This window comes from Malaclemys terrapin, chromosome 1 (genome assembly GCF_027887155.1).
Source record: "Malaclemys terrapin pileata isolate rMalTer1 chromosome 1, rMalTer1.hap1, whole genome shotgun sequence".
NCBI lineage: Eukaryota > Metazoa > Chordata > Testudines > Emydidae > Malaclemys > Malaclemys terrapin.
The window spans coordinates 284,921,449-284,940,427 of NC_071505.1; positions in this window are offsets into that span (position 1 = coordinate 284,921,449).

The window sequence follows — 18,979 nt, forward strand, 5'->3', positions numbered from 1 at the left end:
TAGAGAATAAGACGGAGAATATCTTGAATACTGTGTACAGACGTGGGCTCCTCATCTCAAAAAAGATATACTGGCATTAAAAAAGATTCAGAGAAGGGCAACTAAAATGATTAGGGGTTTGGAACGGGTCCCATATGAGGAGAGATTAAAGAGGCTAGGACTTTTCAGCTTGGAAAAGAGGAGACTAAGAGGGGATATGATAGAGGTATATAAAATCATGAGTTGTGTGGAGAAAGTGAATAAGGAAAAGTTATATACTTGTTCCCATAACATAAGAACTAGGGGCCACCAAATGAAATTAATGGGCAGGAGGTTTAAAACAAATAAAAGGAAGTTCTTCTTCACACAGCGCATGGTCAACCTGTGGAACTCCTTGCCTGAGGAGATTGTGAAGGCTAGGACTATAACAGGGTTTAAAAGAGAACTAAATTAATTCATGGCTATTAGCCAGGATGGGTAAGGAATGGTGTCCCTAGCCTCTGTCTGTCAGAGGGTGGAGATGGATGGCAAGAGAGAGATCACTTGATCATTATCTGTTAACTTCACTCCCTCTGAGGCACCTGGCATTGGCCACTTTCGGTAGACAGAATACTGGGCTGGATGGACCTTTGGTCTGACCCAGTACGGCCATTCTTATGTTCTTATGAGTATCCATAAAACCTCATACAGTGTTACTGCATACATTTAACAGTGATATTAATCACCAGTGTGCCGCAAGCTTTCATAAAAGTCCTTACTCAATACACTTGTATAATATGGTAATATTGTGTATACAAACAGTTGATTCAATTGCTTATCATCATTGAGGTTCAGATATCCTGTCTTTATAGCACAGTAAACCTTTGCAATTTATGCTTTGAAAAGTAAACCCAGACCAAGCTTTTCTTCCCTGCCGGGGTATAGATGCCATGCTGTCTTTCCAAAGTTTATTGACCCTGATTCAAGAGGCAGGAAGGCTCCCTGGGAGCACAGTCTCCATCCCCGAGTCACAACTGTTAAATATTCATCTTTCCCCACTTGCTTTCCTGATGACTTTGTTTACCTTATATGTAAATATCTCTTCACTGTCTCGGCCTGATGACCAGGCTGGTCAGACAAGCAAATACATGGTCCTTTGGTTAAGGCAAACTGTGCATATGCATTGCTTGCCAATCACATTTTTAAAACATAATTCTAGTACATATTTATAACCCTTTGTACAGATCCAGTACACACACCACACGGCATGTTACCAGTTTGTACATGATACCTTCAATGACACCTTTTAAATAGAGATTATGATAACTGTGTGTTAGGTGTAGTGAGTGTCTAAGGCAGGGGTCGGCAACCTCCGGCCCGCGGCCCGCCAGGGTAAGCATCCTGGCGGGCCGGGCCAGTTTGTTAACCTGCCGCGTCGGCAGGTTTGGCTGATCGTGGCTCCCACTGGCCGCGGTTCGCCACTCCAGGCCAATGGGGGAGGCGGCCAGCACATCCCTCGGCCCGCGTCACTTCCCACAGTCCCCATTGGCCTGGGACAGCGAACCGCGGCCAATGGGAGCTGTGATCGGCCGAACCTGCCGATGCGGCAGGTAAACAAACTGGCCCGGCCCGCCAGGGTACTTACCCTGGCGAGCCGCGTGCCAGAGGTTGCCGACCCCTGGTCTAAGGCCTGACAAGAATGGCTGACACAGAGTAGCAAACCATCAATGGGCCTTGGTGTCACAGTGCAATTTTTTCCTCATTGCCAATTTTGTATAGGGACTGCCAGAGCACACAATAACGGTGCCTACTTACAGTTACTGCAGATTAAAGAACATGCGGCTTTCCTGATTCATAGGTCTGCTGTGAGAATTTAACTAATATATTGTTTGTTCCTTTGAAATTTGAATCTAAAAGTAGTAGAAATAATTGAAAACCTTAGTAGCACATTGTCTTGAACAGGAAAACATATTTGATATTAGTAGAATATGTGCAATATCATGTACAATTTTTGAAGTATGAAGTTATGAATTTATATGCCACAGCTAAATTTGTTGCAAGTTTTCGATCTGGCAGTACAAAGTGCTAGCTATACATGGACATAATGAAGCCACAAGCAAAATGAAGTACTCATGTAATCATTCAAAACTTTGTTTCTGAAAAGTTTTCCACATATTATTCTAAGTAAAAGGAAAATCATCCTCAAATGGCATGAAACATCCTCACAGGTAAGTAACTAATACTTTAAAGTACAAATTAATAGTAACATTTGTAAGTTAGTTTTCAGAATATCACACCCATCTTTTCTTTTTTATCAACCCATTCCTGCCCTTTACACTAGCATAGTTCTATTTCACCCTGTCAAGTTTCACCCAGCCCAGACAACCTGATCATCTATGGTTGTCTGGGCTGGGTTTAATAAAAACATAGTTCTGCTTCTGTACTGTGGGAGCTTACACAAAGCCACATAATCCCTGAATAATAGACTTTTTTTCCAGGGCTACCATGGTGCAGAATATTGACTCTAACCCCTAACTCTTCAGTTTTCGCTTTCTTATCTGACTCTCTTAAGGGGGTAGCTTAATTAGATGTTTGTGTATATTTAAGTTCCTGCTAGTATAGAAGGCATATAAGGTTACTTACTTCTGAATTGTTTCTGTTCAGTGCAACTTGTTTCAAGAAAAAAAAACAAGAAATTGATCTTTGTAATCATTTAGTGTGATCATTTCTTAAATCTGGTTAATTCAGTATTGAAGCCAGCAGAAATTTCTCCCAGGGGTGGTGGATGTGACTCAATAACTTCTTTATGCCCATTAGCAGAGGGCGCATGGCCTGTAGAGGATTTTAAAGGGATCCCCTGCATTGAATATATGTATATTAATTCAATAAAGAGTGGCATGTAAGGTTTCTACTGAGAGCCAACCACTCACTGATTGCCATAATCATTGCAAAACGTATGCACAGCTAATATTTAAGGACTATGTATCTATACTGAAAATTATGTTCTTAGGGCAAGTAACATGTCTTGGACAGGTTTCTTTCAGGAAGGGGTAACAGGCTTATCTCCCTCTCTAGTCTCCCCAAACTCCATGTATATTTGCCCCCTGAGCCAGATGCTGATTCAAAGATTGTGAAATGTACCAGGAAGGGGTATACAGGAAAATACAACCAGCAGGGAGCATCATGTTATGAGTAAGGACAATGGATTTTAGATATATCTTGGAGTGCAAAGAGACACCCTGCATCTTTCACCACAGTGGCAAACTGACAATGTATCCCATAAACAGAGGATCATAGACAAGCCTGAAAGGACTTTGAGTGAGCATTGCTCTAAAACATCAAAGTACCTAGTTGATTCTAGAATGTGTGCTATGATTTTATTTTATCTGTAACCATTTGTTTCCAATACGTCCACTTGTCATTACTTTGAACTCTATACTTTGCGAAATAAACTTTTACTTGTTTTCACTATAAACAAATCTAAGTGCAGCGTGTCAAGCAAAGTGATGATCTGAGGTGACACTGGTAAGCTGGGCTGTACTGTTTCTTTGGAAGCAGTGATTCTGTGAATACTGGGAATGTCCAGTGGAACAGGGGCTGAACATTTCAAGGAGACACTTGGAGAGCTTGGGGGTTAGAGTGTGCCCATCGCTAACCTGTAGTGAAAGAGTGGAGCCTGTGTAGGCCTAGAGGGGAGTGCTTGTGTTGGCCAGGGCTAGCGGAGTTGGGGAGTTGACCTACAGCAGGCATAGACAAGTGCTTCCCTGGCACTCCCGCAAAGCATCACAGTGGATCCTCAGTAATTAATCAGTTACTAAGTGCAGGCATTCTTGCCCCATTACTGAGCAAAAGTGCATGCATGAGACAAGAATTAATAATTAACCATTTTATGAACTCAACAGAGTAAGAAAAAAGCAAAGCAGAGATGTTAAAAAAGGAAAATTTGCTTGCAGTGAATGAGATGCTACTAAAATATCTAACACACTTTAAATAATTGTTCTGGTTTTGTTTATTTTCTTTGTGATGAACAAAAATACATGAGGCAATTCAATTCTTTAGAGATCTGGATTTCATCAGCTTTGATCTGAAAATTGAGACAAGTGTTTGGACTGCTGTCAGTGATAAGAAATTAAGTGAAGGAGAACACACTTGAACAAGCCGCGGATATTCACTCTTGGAATGATTAAATATAGCTGCATAAAAACAACATAATTTTAAGACTGAAATCATTACAAAAGGAACAAAATGTACTTTTACAAGGACTTTATCTGTCATGACCACACGATACCAATGCTACTAATATATGCATGTTTCATAGTCTGTATTTTGATTGTTCCTAGACATTATCTGTGCCAAAGGCCTAATAATTACAAGTACTAAATACCATGCAATTAAGCAAGGTAGCTTTCATTCTATGAGCCTTCTTACCTTATTTTTAAATAAGGTTCTATATTCTCAACTGAAAATATGCTGCTCCTAGCTTCCTTACTTTTGCTCCTTAGGAAAATTTCATGGGGATGGAGCAAGACTGGAGGATCACTGGGAAAGACAAACTGGGTAGATTGTCAGAGAAGTGTGGCGAGAGTACAAACTACAGCTATCTGAAGAGTCAGGAAATAGGGGAGATCAGTACTGGGGCATGGAAAATATTTCCTATATTTGTTTTGGCAGAGAGATGAAAAGCGGGGGTTGATTTTATTTTTTCTGAACAAATTTGCCATTCCTAATCTCAGTCACTCATATGCCAGTGATATGCAAATAGGCAGGTGTCAACACAGTAGCACTTCAGTGTATGGTATTCAGATAGGACTCCACCTCATTGACCAAATGTAAATGTAAATGGGGATTCTGAGCCATATATTAAAATCATTATTAAAATATTTAACATCATGTTCAAGAAAGAAGTTCAATTGACAACCATGGGGGATGACATTTATCTGTTTATGCTCTGAGCATTTACAAGCTTCTCCACAGTACACAGCCAATATGCTTCTGTTACAGTAGCGGGAACATCTCTTGGGAATGGAATCCCTCGAGTCCCCCAGGAAGGCCAATGCATTCCTTGAACAGAGCCAGCTGAGGACAATTATGGATTCAGGAGATCTGGTGTGCCTAACACTTTGTGTGACCTTAGACAAGCCACTTAGGCTAGAGTTTCAAAAAAAAGCATCAAATGATTGAGTACCTCTGTTTTTGGGGCCGCAACATACAATACATTAAAAGGCCTGATTTGCAGAGAGTTAGCATAGAGCACTTTCTGAAAAAAGAGGGCTATTTAAACTGTTTCAAGTGGGGCACCAAGAATTGGAGATACCTAAAATAACTGCAAAAACAACAAGGAGTCTGGTGGCACTTTAAAGACTAACAGATTTATTTGGGATTTATTTTATTCTTCAGCTGCAGTGCGGTTTTTACCTACGAAAGCTTATGCCCAAATAAATCTGTTAGTCTTTAAGGTGCCACCAGACTCCTTGTTGTTTTTGTAGATACAGACTAACACGGCTACCCCCTGATACTAAAATAACTGGTCGCTTAACATCTTTATCTTAATCTCTGTGCCTCACCTCCCCATCTTAAAATGGGGATCGCTCTCAGCATCTAATGGTTACTGTAAGAGAAAAAAATCATTAATGTTGTGAGATTCTCAGATAGTATGGTAATAAGCACCATCTGCCCCTTTACACTACGAAAACAAGGCTATTAACATCTTCCTTGCCAACAATATAACCTTGTCACCTACCTCTCTGAGTCCCTATACTAGCTTGCTCTCTTCCATTACAAGTGCAAGCTTCTTGTATAATCACAAATATTTTACTTAGGGTGACCAGATAGAAATTATGAAAAACTGGGACTGGGGCAGGGCGAGGGGCAATAGGCACCTATGTAAGAAAAAGTCCCAAATATCAGGACTGTCCCTATAAAATCAGGACATCTGGTCACCCTAATTGCACTTTACAAGTGCCAGATACAGTCTGGCACAGATTGCCACTGCAGTTTTTTATTCAGCACAAATTTTTATTCCTTCATGAGTACATAAGTACAAAAGCAAAGTACTAAATACGCAAAGGTAGGTCACAGAAATTTAATCAGTCTGATTCTTTGTTCTCAGTGCCCTCTCTATTTGAGAATTATTACATACTGTGCGGGAGTAGCCAAGTGATTTTAGTCTTCTATGAGACTTCAAAGAGTAAAAAGCATTTGGGTAGGGCACTGGAATGAGACTGGACCTGGGTTCAGTTCCTGGCTCCAGTTCCTTGCTCAGGAACAGATTCCTTATGTGACCTTGATGCGTCACTTAATCTACCCTGTGCCTCAGTTCCCGCCTGTAAAATGAGTAGTGTTTTCCTACACTACAAGTGTATTGTGAAGGTAAAGATCCACTAATGATTGTGAGGTGCTAAGATACTATACTAAAGAAATAGACCATGACAGGAACCAAAATATTCTTTCAAGAAAAAGAAAGGTGGGGGTGGATTAAAAACCACCTCATTTAATAGGTGTGTGGCAGAGGAGCAAGACAATTGCCAAGCTGAGCCACATAGCACTTAGCAATGCGTGGCTAAGCAATATTACTGGTTGATATTTAACTTATCTTTTAAGAACGCATTGTACAAGAGACAATAACATAAGCATGGAATGTAATCTGAATAATTATGGAATTATTAACTTGAAAATATACAAAGGTAGTATAAGAATGGTCTGGAACTTGGGTACTTGGTGACCTCTTCATCCCAACAGGTGAAATTGTCTATATTGCTCTTTCTGTCCATCCTTAATGTTCAACCACCTTTCTCTCAGACTTTTCCATGTCTAGGCAATCTTTCCTCTCAAGCCATCTGTAAAGGAGTCCCCTTGAAGTTTTCACTCAGATAGTGGGAGAACCTGACCACACTCAGTTACTGAGAGTGGGTACCTTCAGCACAGGCCCCAGCTCCTTACAACTTGCAAGAGGCCCTGCCCTTTGCAGGCCTTCATAAATCTCTCTGGATTACCCTGAGAGTTTGCTGCACTCTCCATAGGTCTGTGGGGAGAACTCCAAGCTGGTCATTCCCTCTGTGACTCCAAGAGTCTCCCACTTAGAAAAATCCTACTCCTTCCCCACCAGCTGACTGCAGTTTCCTCCCTACCATACATGATGGACAGGTCCAGATGGGTGAGGCTAGCCCTGCCCCTAGGGCCTTTCTGGCACCTTCCTTGTCACACCATCGGTAGGATAAATAGCTCTTCTGGGTAGACATCCCTATTAGAAATAGTGGTAACTCTAGCTATAGCTGAGAAAATTAAGCAGAATATTAAGCAATTGTCAGAATGATTTGCCTTGTTTGGACAGGGATACTGGGATGTCTAGGTTAGAAGCTTCCCAAAACTCCTTGCTCCCAAAACATGTTGCTATGGTTATATGGAATGATTGTTCATATGTCCCAGGATGCACAGATACAAACACTCTTAAGAGCAGCACATGCACCTTTTGGCAGGGTTGGATTAAGGCATAGGAAACCTTAGCATGTGCATGGGGCCCAATTTGTGGGCAGGAGGGGGCATCCTGAATTCTGACTGGTCTGATTCAGGTAGCTGGTCAGATGGCAGTGACAAGAAGAAGCAGTATTGACTGCCCCCCTCAGGTTTGGCCCTATGGCTCCTACATCATGATGTTGGGGTGGCAGGGCTAAACCTGAGTGGTGCTCTGACCCCCATGAACCAGATTGCAATGGCCAGTCACTCAATTTTGACCTCACCACCACCCCCTCTCATCATTAGAGAGTCACGGTGCCAAACCTCAATGGGCAATGGGGTGCCTGACAGTGTTCCTCCTCGCTGCTGCCGTGTTACTGGCTCCTGTACCAGGGTTCCCCTCAGCTTCCCAGCAGCCCAGGTCCCCCTGCTCTCCCTGCAAGACTAGCTCAGTGATGACTTTAAGAGCTGGTTTTTGCTTAGGATCCAGAGATGAGTTAATCCAGACCTGCCTTCAGGACAATGGATATTGAACCATGTTGGAACAACAGTATGAGCTAAATCCTCAAAGAGCTAGGCTGATTTACACTGCATCAGGCTCTGTATTTCAGTGATAAAACAATTACTGATGTATGTGGGCGGGGGAAACAGACTGAAAGCTATACACACATATACACAAGCCTTGCTTCCTTGTTAGGGTTGCATTTGATCTTAAAATAGGCGTCTGCATTAAAACTTCTAATCTATACAGTGCTCAATACCTATCTAATCTAAGTATTTCCAATGTATCAGTTGGCTGGCATCGGGGTCTTAAAGGGGCACATACAAACTAAACTCAGTTGTCCAGGCCTCCTCAGCCACCATATATTATATGAACAATGTACAGGGTGAGTTTAAAATTAACCACTCTTCTTTGTTTTAACTAATTTGCTTTAACTTGTCTTTACTTGCCTCTTTTTACTGCTTTCAGCTAATTTCCCACTGAATACTGAGAGCAACCATGTTTAATGAGAAGGAACAGAAGTGGGTTAATAAAACATATGGGCCAGATTTTTCATAATTAGCTCTATACGATTGTGTATTTCTAATTTATGCACACAAACACTCATAGTGTGGGTAACTGGCAAAGTGCAGTATAAATACCTGATTTGTAAATGCACATTGGGTATTCAGATCCATAAATTAAGTACATTCTATGTACGCTCACACCTGTGCATGTCTAAATTTAAAATTCTGGCCTGAATGTCTATTTGCCACGACAAATTACAACAACAAAAGCCAAAAATATTTTACTTGCCAGTCAAAGAAAGTTACTTGTCCCAGGCAATTGGGCAAGCGTATTTTTGCAAAGCTGCTTTATATTGCCTCTATCTAGATATATGCAATTATGAGACTTAGTGGCTTCAAAGAGTGGTTAACATACTGCAGTACGAAAAGTTCTCCTTAGGAAAAAACCCAGACAGCTTGTTTTTGGCTAGAAGGATTTCTAGAAGAGAGTAAACACACATCTATTTTATTTAATTCAATCATTCTCTGCTACCAATTGTGTTCAGGAAGCAAGCTTCTTGTGCAGCCTCCATCATATGAGCAGCTCAGCTTTTCTCAAGTGCATTGACAGCTGGCAGCAATGAAAGTCATCTAACTGTCTGTGCCTCATTTAAGGAGAATGACATCCAGGCACAAACGTTCACTATTCCTTCAATTTACTGTTTAGTACCATATATTTTAATGCAGTACAGGATCCCATTTAGAAAATGTAAATACCTACACCTCCTATGAGTAGTACTAGGTTTATAAAATTAGTTTTGTTCATTAATTTGTTGCTTTAAAAGCAGTTAGTGCCATTCCTCAGGTCAGCACCATGTGGCACAGGTAACTAGAGTAAGTGGAGTAGGTACAGCAGACATTAAATCTAACCCTCAGACCATGATCATAGCACAACCACTATTCTTTAAACCAACTTTACTTACTGGGAAGATGTGCTCCTCTAAAAACTTTAACATTTAGTTTTAGTGAAGTTAAAAATAATCAGTTTACAGTGTGTGATTTCCACGCACTAATATCTGAACTTTCCCATCAGTTGGTCTAAACTGTAACATGGTACAGTACAAACCATTTAGTGACACTAATGTCAACAGCTTTTATTAAATATAGAATCAATAAATGGAGTTGAATTTAATCTAGATTTACTGCCCACAATAAGGACTTCAGCCATGCCTGACTGCCTTTCAGCAACTGCATAGCGATATTTAGAGCAGCATGTCCTTATGAAAGCTGAGATAGTCATTTAAGTTTTGCAGTTTTGTTAATAAACTGTATTTCATATACAGCACATTTTCTTCTGCAAGGCAGTTTGTTGTCTTTAATTTGGCGAGATGAGGCTCCTTTGCTTGCGGTCATCCTTTCTCATCAAAGCTTTTTTGTATATTTAAGATACTGTACCAGGGGTAGTGTCAGCCTCTTGCAGTGCGGGGAGTAAAGTGGCGTAGACAGAAAACTGGGGGACAGTGTACTATACATCTTGTGGGCACATACCACCCTTACTGCTGCCAGCAGCAATGCACAACTGCAAAGCTGGGCATCCAGCCAGCAGCCACCACTTTCTGGCCACCCAGCTCTAAAGGCAGCGGTGTCGTCAGCAGCAGTAGAGAAGTAAGGGTGTCAATACCATACCATGCTACCCTTACTCCTGTATAATGTTTGACCTTTGCAGTGGGAAGGGTGGCTGCAGGGGGGCTAAGAAATTTTGGGGTGGCTCAGGCCCCCGCAAGTCCCCCTAGCGCTGTCCCTGTACTGTACTTAAAAAGGTGGGGGGATGTCAACTGGAATTAGATTCAACGTCAAACAGAATTTCATAATCTGCAGTCACAATAAGTAAATTAAGATGTCATAAAACAGCTGTAAGTAGTCAAGTAAGATAACTTGCACCAATTTGGGTGCATATTCAGTAGCTGTGCACAATGAGTAACATTCATGCCTGTTCAAAGGGCCAGCAAAAGCCTATGCACTACATAAGTTATACTTAAGCCATATATCAAGTTACACTGATGAAAAACTGGGGTAAAATTAGAGTCAGCATTACCATCTTTAGATATGAGCTAAATGACACCTCCCTCTTGTCTTAATCTTCACATTTTGCAGAAAGAGGGATTGGATTCAGAGATCCCGATCTGGACTGTCTCTGTTTTGGGTCTGATGTTGAACAGAATTTCTTGGAGCTTGTTTCCTTGGCTTTCAAACCCTTCTTTCAGAGCATTTTGGGTGGGTAACTGGATTGCAACCCAGATCTGCCCCTTCTCATGAGGTATGATAGCAACCTCTCCCAGTCAATAGAAAACCATATGTTTTACTTGTACATGGCAGCAGGAAGTAGAAGACCCATGCATCTTTGCAAAGTCTGCAAGGATTTTTTGTCCCTGAAGTGGTAGAAATAGGCAGTAGATGCATTTTTTCCTATCACTCCCAGAAGACTCTATGAATGGTAGCACTTCCCTGACAGCTCCCACTCCTACATGTCCAGTGTAGGGAAAGCAGGTATCTAGCACTCCCTTAAGTGCCTTGGAGGATGGGCCCCCTCCCTAATGCCATCCAGGGTGATTAAAGTGGGGCAGGCAAGCCTGTATAGAAGGGAGTGCGGATGTCAAAGATACGAGGATTGGTTGGAATGGGTGAAAAGGAGAGTACCAAGACAGCCTGTGACCTAGGCAGGAAGGAATGACTTGAGGAAGGGAGGCAGGAAAAATGATGCTAGGTTTGGATGGGAGGGAGATTTCTGGAAGGGGTACAGGTCTATCATGTGTCCTCCGATGAAGCTCTGGAAGGGGTGTCTTGCCACCAGAGCTCTCCTTAAATGCTTCACTGGTTAGGAAATGTATCTTCTTCAGATATATGATCTCTCTATTCATTATCAAGTATTTGCCAGCCTTGAGAGTTACATACCAATCCATTACAGAAGGCATGTCCTTTAGTACAGTTAATGAGCTTACAAGAGCATTTGTTATTTTCAGGTTAGTTGCACTAGTAGCTATCAGCCATGCTTTGGACCTAGGTATATGGGCTGTCAAGGTGGCCTTGTCCATCATAATAAGTTGACTCAATATACTTCAAGTGACATCGTCCAAAGGCTTTTCTTGACATTGGCTTCATTGGTTTATTTATCTATGGCCAGCGAAATAAAACAGGCACACACTTTCAATGCATGAACAACAAAATCAGCCCACCTGGCTTGCTCGTTTTTAAGCCTGCTCATGGCAAGTCAAACATTAAAAGGCATGTCCTATAAAAACGAAACCCACACATTTTCCTTTTCCCTGCCTAACCTCTTTTCCTTGGTCTAAGAAAAACCAAACTAGCATAGGTTTGAAAGAAAAGGAAAAGGAAAACATGAAGATGAAAGGCTTACTTGCCCTACCTCCATGCAGGTCTTAATCTGACTGTGGAAAAAATAGGACTCTTATACTCTGCTATTGCAACCCACCTTTCCAAAGCTACTAGAGATTGGCTGCCCAGCTCTTCTGATTCTCAGATGGGGGCCTGGCTGGCACTGCCAGGGGCCAGTTTAATCTCCATCACGGAAAGGAATTCCAACGCACCCTACATGCAGCACTCTGATCTCAAGACCAAAACAAAGTCAGCATTCTAGAATGTTCCCCCTACTGCCTCCCAGAGACCACTTCCTTCCACTCAGTGATGGCATTCCATGGCCTACAGGTATATCTTAAGAAGAAAATCCTGGAAAGGAGTAGTGCTAGCCCTGGGGTGTTCCCTCAGTAGCCTTAAATAGCCAGTACACTGCAGTAAATATTCTAAATTCAAAATAATTCCAAGGACATTGTGACATTCTGTACCTCAGGGGAACACCCAGCACCCCTATGTTTATCCTTATATGATAGTGTGGTATCCAATGCAAAGTTTGTCATGTCGGGTGTCTTCGGAAGGCTCATGATGCATTGAGCATTGTTGTTATAATAATTGTTGTTACAGTAATGTTATAGGATTTAATTTCATGTATATATAGTTATAAGGCTGAAAATGTTTCCTTGTGGCTTAAAACAGGCCCAGGCAAAACTCTCCAAGAGCAGAGGGGCAGTTCACACCTCATCAGGGCATGTATGGGACAAATCCAGCCCAGCCTCACAGGAACAAAGGACACTGGCCTAGGATCTGTTGGACTCTCGAATGAGTCACCCCCCTTCCTTTGGTCAATTTGGGACTGTGATGAGATAATACTCACCTGACTCTATGGGGGGAGGAGGGCAAAGCCAAGAGGGAAGAAAGAACATGATAAAAGGGAGAGACATTTGCCATGCCCTTCCTCTCTCTTCCATCTACATCTACAGACACCACACCAAGCAACTGAAGCGCTGATCAAAGGGGAGAGCCTGGCTGAAGAGCAACCAGCCAGCGTGTTGTGAGAAGCATTTAAGTTTGTAAGGGCACTGAAAGTGTTAAGATCAGCTTAGAATGTGTTTTGCTTTTATTTCATGTGACCAAAGCACTGGTTGTGCTTTGACTGATAATCACTTAAAATCTATCTTTGTAATTAACACATTTGTTTGTTTATTCTACCTGAAGCAGTGTGTTTAGTTTGAAGTGTGTCAGAGACTTCCCTTGGGATAACAAGCCTGGTGCATATCAATTTCTTTGTTAAACTGACAAACTCATATAAGCTTGCAGCATCCAGTGGTCATAACTGGACACTGCAAGTCAAAGGTTCCTAGGATTGTGTCTGGGACCAGAGATATTGGCTAGTGTCATTCGGTTGCACAATCGAAGGAGCAGCTTATATGCCAGAGGCTATGTGTGAACAGTCCAGGAGTGGGGGTTCTCACAGCAGAGCAGGGTAAGGCTGGCTCATAAGAACATAAGAACGGCCGTACTGGGTTAGACCAAAGGTCCATCTAGCCCAGTATACTGTTTACCGACAGTGGCCAATGCCAGGTGCCCCAGAGGGAGTGAACCTAACAGGTAATGATCAAGTGATCTCTCTCCTACCATCCATCTCCACCCTCTGACAAACAGAGGCTAGGGACACCATTCCTTACCCATCCTGGCTAATAGCCATTAATGGACTTAACCACCATGAATTTATCCAGTTCTCTTTTAAACGCTGTTATCATCCTAGCCTTCACAACCTCCTCAGGCAAGGAGTTCCACAAGTTGATTGTACGCTGTGTGAAGAACTTCCTTTTATTTGTTTTAAACCTGCTGCCCATTAATTTCATTTGGTGTCCCCTAGTTCATGTATTATAGGAATAATTAAATAACTTTTCCTTATCTACTTTCTCCACATCAGTCATGATTTTATATACCTCTATCATATCCCCCCTTAGTCTCCTCTTTTCCAAGCTGAAAAGTCCTAGCCTCTTTAATCTCTCCTCATATGGGACCCATTCCAAACCCTTAATCATTTTAGTTGCTCTTCTCTGAACCTTTTCTAGTGCCAGTATATCTTTTTTGAGATGAGGAGACCACATCTGTACACAGTATTCAAGATGTGGGTGTACCATCGATTTATATAAGGGCAATAATATATTCTCCGTCTTATTCTCTATCCCCTTTTTAATGATTCCTAACATTCTGTTTGCTTTTTTGACCGCCTCTGCACACTGCGTGGACATCCTCAGAGAACTATCCACGATGACTCCAAGATCTTTTTCCTGATTTGTTGTAGCTAAATCAGGCCCCATCATATTGTATGTATAGTTGGGGTTATTTTTTCCAATGTGCATTACTTTACATTTATCCACATTAAATATCATTTGCTATTTTGTTGCCCAATCACTTAGTTTTGTGAGATCTTTTTGAAGTTCTTCACAGTTTGCTTTGGTCCAAACTATCTTGAGCAGTTTAGTATCATCTGCAAACTTTGCCACCTCACTTTTTACCCCTTCTCCCAGAGTCAAGGATTGGAGTGACTTAGCAGATCACCGGTCCGGATAACAAGAGGGGGAACGTCACAGACATGCCCTTCTAATTTCTCTTCATTAATTGTTCGTAATTTCTATTTTCTAACAGGAACCTGTAAAAACACCACAACAAGCAGAGAGCAGAAAAATCAGCATCTGGTTATCAGAATGATTTCCAGCAGGTCTTGACAACCCCTTTTTAACCAGCTGTTTGAATATGAGACTTTTTAATTATATCAGTTTGTAACCCTTCTGCGAGGTGGAGTCAGCAGCAACAAGGGCTGGCTTCAATATCTAGGTGTGCCACTTAACAATACAAAACAGAACTGGCTCAAGCCCACCCAATAATCTGGGAAAATTAAACACCACACCAAGAGCCTCTAAAAGGCAATACTTCCCCACCTGCAAGCACTGAGCCTGTGTATAGCAAAGAAAACTATTAATAAAAGAGAAAAAACAAACCCAACATTAATTTGGGAAAACACCACAACCACAATTTGAAAGCACAAGGAAACACCCCATAGTACATTGAACAGTATCCGTTGCCTAAGTTTCTCACCTTGCAGTGCGAAAGTCCAACAACCCCAGAGAGATGGGGGAAAACTTCAAGTAACACCTCAGCTGCTGTGACTGATACTGCTGCTGCAACTGGCTCACAGTTGCCACCATTCCCTCTACCATCATTGCCCACTACTGCCACCATTCACTCTGCCATCACCATTGTTCACTCTGTGGCTGCTGGCCATGATCCTACTGCTACCACCCTCATGTTTCGAGGTTCCACCACTTAACCCAGCTCTCAGCAGTTTCAGCAAGTAGTAAGAAACCTCACTGCTAGTGCTGGCTATGCAGTCTTTTTCACTACAATACTATCCCACACCAGATCTAAGACTAAGCAGCTAATTACCAGTGATTTCAGGTCTACTGAGCACTAAACAAAATAATAGCTCTCAATTAAATCTGATCAGTTCAATCTTTAAACAGTGGAAAAAGAAAAACCACACACACACACACACACACACACACACACACACACACACACACACACACACACACACACACACACACACACACACACACACACACACACACTTACTTCTCTTCCCCCTAACAACACACAATCCATTTTCCCCCACCTTCCCAGCATTAGATGTTGGCATCCTTACCCCCTGCCTAGCAAGTGAGGTTCAATTGAGGGTGACCCCCTCAATTAGGGCAGGCTAAGTGCAGTTCTGCTGCCCTTTACTCATACAAGGATAACAACATTTCATTACCCCGGCATTCAATACATAAGTGATTTGTAACCCAACACTAGCCAGAATTGATCACTTTGGCAAAGCAACTCCATGATGCTGCACACCTAGGCAGAGTAGGTGTGTTTATGCAAACTCAGTCCATTCCTGAAATCTTTTCTCCCAAGTTCATCACTAGATGTCAGGGGAGAGCTCATTCAGACCCTGCTTACAAGTCTCTCCACATTGCTTGCTGATACTGTGTAAAAGTGTTAATCATCCTTCCAAACAGGAACAGAGCTATCAGTATAGCTCTTTAAATTAATCACTGGGGTTGCTAGTATACAATAAAAATGGTACTCTTTCACATATATTGTGAGCTCACTGCTGTTCCTCTCCCTCTCAGCAGGCAAGGCTAGTATCACTAATATAATCCAAAGCAATTGCTTTTTCTTCTGAAAGCATTTGATTTCAAAGTCGCAGTTCAGTTATGAAAGTTGGGGATTTTTGTACTCTCTTCCTTACACCATTGATTAACATATTGGGTCAGATTCACCTGACTACTGGAACCCAGGCTTCAGGCCTTGATTGTGGACTGGCCACACTGAAGGATGTATACAGCTCCTGTGGAGACCAGCAGTCAGTTTTCTCCGACCAAAAAGTGGGTAAGGTCAGCCATGGTGGCAATGGGGCCAAGGAATCCAGATCTTCCATGACCTGAAGATGAGCTCTGTGTAGCTCAAAAGCTTGTCTCTCTCACCAACAGAAGTTGGTCCAGTAAAATATATTACCTCACCCACCTTATCTCTCTAATATCCTGGGACAGACACAGCTACAACACTGCATAGAACCTTTTAAATAGATATTCAAAAAGTACCATTTCCCAATTGTTTTTCTCCATCTTCACCTTCACCCCCTTCATAGATTCTGGACCTTGGGGTCATCTAGTCTGACCTTCTCTACTTTCCAATCCTACTGTAGAACCACAAGCTAAATCCTGCATATAGGATTAAATAGCAGGCATACAGCAGTTAAATAGTAGTTTTGCATTCTTTCCAATCCAATCTCTGATCCCCTCTTGAGTACTTTTATACCTGACTTTTGTGAAAGGCCTATGCATTCCTATGATTGTCGTAAATTGGCTATTGTATGAATCAAAGTCAAGAATACAGAGATTTTAAATGTCATTGGTGCAGATGTTTAGTATTATTTTTTCCCTTGAGATGACAAACTGCTACAGTTTAAAACTGAGCCAAGATAAAATGCAGTAAATTGCCCATCTAGTCGGACTTTAGAATATTAAAATCTCCTGTAAGTTATCAGCACAAGGAACAATCAAGTTCTTAGCAATCACCCAGACATCTTAGTTCATAGTATGCAGAGTACACAGAACTCCAATTAGGATGTTCAAAATAGACTTATTAGCTTCTCATGAATGGTGATAATGTTGCGCAGACACAGGGACACTTCTGCATTTCATTTGTTATTGTCCAGCTAATATGTAGTTATTGAAACAAGGTTTGGTCTGTGCTTCAAAATATTACCAGAAGTCAAGAACGACTGTCATTTGCAAACAAAGTAAAATCAAGCAACTTTCCAAACTTTGTTGAACAATGACATTTTAGATTACTGTGGCACTTAAAATCACTAACATTTGCAAAGACATGATTCACATAAATGAGAGAGAAGCTGTGTGAATGTGATTTATGTAACCTTCAAGTTTAGAACAAACAGCTGTACAATAGCAGAGTTCATCTTTAGAAATACAGGCCAATTTTTCTCTACTTCAATCACAACTAAAGATAATCTGACAAGTATATCCCCACAAGCACTACTGAGTGGAAATTACAATAGGCACAAGGATGACAAGTGAAATATGATTGGATTATATAATACTATGCATTCGCTCTTTACGTCTAAAAATATTAGAATTGTAGCTCATTTTGTCTGACTAGTCACATATTTATTATATAGCAAATACAGTGGACATGGGACAAGAGGCCACCTTTAAATAGGCAGCTTCCTGTCTTTAGCACTTACCCTATATAATCACATAGCAGAGTAATTATTCCAGAACAAATTCCAGAATATATTGTCCATATAGGGAGCTATTCTGGAATAGTTCTGTTCTGGTCAACTTTCCCCTGTAGATAAGGCCAGAGATTCAGAATGAAAGGTCTTGGGGACAAACAAGGACAATGTAGTTATTCTGTTTTATGCATCTAACTCACATATGGAGACTCTACTTGCTAGTTCTCCCATATCTGACATCTGAACAATTCTATCACAGACTTTGAAAAACAAAGTTTAACTTGTAAGTCAGCATGCCTACACTGTTTTGAAATTACAAATTACTTTAAATGTCAACATTTGCAGCAGTCTGCAGCAAAGGGGACTGAAGGAACTAAAAGTCGATACTACTAATACTTCTGGAAGAAATACTGCCTCACATTTTCAGATTAACAAAGTCTAGTGTAAAAGATGGTACAGACTGGCTTGAAAGGATTCTGATTCAGACTTTCATTGTTTGAGGATGACAAGGTAGTTTTCATGTTAATTAATTCAGAGGCGTTATTAGAAAGATGCATTCAAGCTGGAACAGTGCAGAGAAGGAATACTAGGATGATCAGAGGAATGGAAAACCTGATTTATGAGAAGCGACTCAAAGAGGTTGGCTTGTTTAGACTAATCAAACGAAGGCTGAGGGGAGATATGATTGCTCCCTATAAATATATCAGATGGATAAATAGCAGGGAGACAGAGGAATTATTTAAGTGAAGCACCAATGTTGACACAAGAACAAATGGATATAAACTGGCCATCAACAAGTTTAGGCTTGAAATTAGATGAAGGTTTCTAACCATCAGAGGAGCGAAGTTCTGGAACAGCCTTCTAAGGGGAGCAGAGGGGGCAAAAAACCTAACTAGCTTCAAGTTATGATACATTTATGGAGGGGATGGTATGATGAAACTGCCTACAATGGCACATAGCTGTTCTGCAACTGCTAGTAGCAAATATCCCCAATGGCCAGATGGGACACTAGATGGGGAGGGCAATGAGTTACTACAAAGAATTCTTTCCCAGGTGTCTGGCTGTTGGGTCTTGCCTTGCCAAAATGCTCTGGGTCCAACTGATCACCATATTTGGGGTTGGGAAAAAATTTTTCCTTAGTCAGATTGGCGGAGATCCTGGGGGGTTGTTGTTTTTTTTTGCCTTCCTCTGCAGCATGGGGCACCGGTCACTTGCAGGTTTAAACTAGTGTACATGGTGGCTTCTCTGTAACTTGAAATCTTTAAATCATGATTTGAGGACTTCACTAACAGCCAGAGGTTAGGGGTCTATTACAGAAGTGGGTGGGTGAGGTTCTATGGCCTGCAATGTGCAGGAGGTCAAACTAGATGATCATGATGGTCCCTTCTGGCCTTAAAA